Genomic DNA, 718 nt, shown 5'->3' on the forward strand with positions numbered 1-718 from the left:
CCAATACTTTAAGTATGGGCGGTCTCTTTCCTATGTAGGGGCTGGAAAGACGGCTCCGCTGGCCCCTACACGATATTTTTCTAACAACAATAGGTACAGAAATATGAACTACATATTTATAAAGTACATAATTAGTACTAAATGGTAGTTGTGTACGGGCTTGTAGGGGCTATCGTGTAGGGGCTGGCTTCACGGGGCCAAAAAAAAGTGGTTCTGCCCGGGATCGAACCGGGGACCTTCTGCGTGTAAAGCAGACGTGATAACCGCTACACTACAGAACCAGATATCCTTTATGTTGTTGCATACTAAGTTTCCCGTGCAAGTTCGTTTATACCAATTTATAATAGCTATTTATGTAACAAGTGTCCTTGGCGCACTAGACGTGTATTTGTCCAATGAGCGCAATGAGTGAAAACTAACAAGAATTTTATTCAATTGTTAGGTCTTCACTCAACGGTTATACGATGTATAGGTTGGCCATCTATGTAACTGCATGGCTGAATACTTTCAGCAATGGAAAGGCGGAGGGGAGCAGATACAAAATAATATACTCCAAGCATTGGTAATAAATATACAATGCTCCAAGGAACTAATTTACTAACAAACGAAAAAAATGTACAAACATGAGCAAGAATGATGACAAAACTGAAAACTATTGTAACGTGATTTATAAATTCGGGTTCGATTTATATCAATATTTATTAAACAAAACTAAAAC

At 38.6% G+C, this 718-nt stretch overlaps 1 non-coding gene across 1 annotated transcript; it reads right to left on the reverse strand.

Moving 5' to 3' along the window:
• Positions 1-208: 208 nt before the first annotated feature.
• Positions 209-281, reverse strand: Trnav-uac. Its single transcript has one exon. It is a non-coding gene; the product is annotated as a tRNA-Val (tRNA).
• Between the last annotated feature and the right edge of the window lie 437 nt (positions 282-718).

This window comes from Photinus pyralis, unplaced genomic scaffold (assembly GCF_008802855.1).
Source record: "Photinus pyralis isolate 1611_PpyrPB1 unplaced genomic scaffold, Ppyr1.3 Ppyr1.4_LG1_unordered_Scaffold511, whole genome shotgun sequence".
In the NCBI taxonomy this organism is placed as follows: domain Eukaryota; kingdom Metazoa; phylum Arthropoda; class Insecta; order Coleoptera; family Lampyridae; genus Photinus; species Photinus pyralis.